Source organism: Pristiophorus japonicus, chromosome 16 (assembly GCF_044704955.1).
Source record: "Pristiophorus japonicus isolate sPriJap1 chromosome 16, sPriJap1.hap1, whole genome shotgun sequence".
NCBI lineage: Eukaryota > Metazoa > Chordata > Chondrichthyes > Pristiophoridae > Pristiophorus > Pristiophorus japonicus.
Window position 1 is genome coordinate 77,135,819 of NC_091992.1, and position 981 is coordinate 77,136,799.

Here is a 981-nt window from a genome sequence, read left to right on the forward strand (position 1 = left end):
CCCAGTGACTGTCCTTCAAATTCTTACGCTGATAAAAACAGTCGTAAGGTCTGCATTTACCAGTGTAAGAGTTTAAAAAAAAAATGTTTTTAATGTTATCACTCATCTATATATTAAAAACCCTGTCCATTAAGCTATTATTTTTAGCCCTGTTATATTTTTTAAAATTCAAAAGAATTTTGTGAAGCTGAGTCCACGACCAGATCAGCCATGATCTTTTTGAATGGCGGAGCAGGCTCGAGGGGCTAGATAGCTTACTCCTGTTCCTAATTCTTGTGTTCTTATGTTATGTTCTTATGTATAAAATATTTAAGTAAATTGCATTTTAATTAATATTAAATACATAATGTCTTTTTTAATTTATGTATGTTTTTGGGGGGTATTCCCATTCTCGCTCTCTCTTAGGCAGTCCCCCGGAGTCGAGGATAACTTGCTTCCACATTAACATGAGTTCTCAGGTGACTGAAGAGACCAATGCAGGATCTACAGACTCTGTCACAGGTGGGGCAGACGGCGGTTGGAGGGACGGGTGGGTGGGGTGCTTGGGTTGTCGTTCGCTCCTTCCGCTGTTTGCGCTTGGCTTCTGTGTGCTCCCGGCGAAGAGACTCGAGGTGTTCGGCGCCTTCCCGGATACTTCTCCACTTTGAGCGATCTTGGGCCAGGAATTACCAAGAGTCGGTGGGGATGTTGCACTTTTTCAAGGAGGCTTTGAGAGTGTCCTTGAAGCGTTTCCTCTGCCCACCTGGGGCTCACTTACCATGTTGGAGCTCTGAGTAGAGTGCTTGTTTTGGGAGTCCAGTATCGGGCATGCGGACAATGTGGCCCGCCCATCGCAGCTGATCGAGCGTGGTCAATGGTTCCATGCTGGGGATGTTGGCCTGAGCGAGAACACTGACGTTGGTGCACCTATCTTGCCAATGGATTTGCAGGATCTTGCGCAGGCAGCCTTGGTGGTACTTCTCCAGGTGCCTGCTGTACATA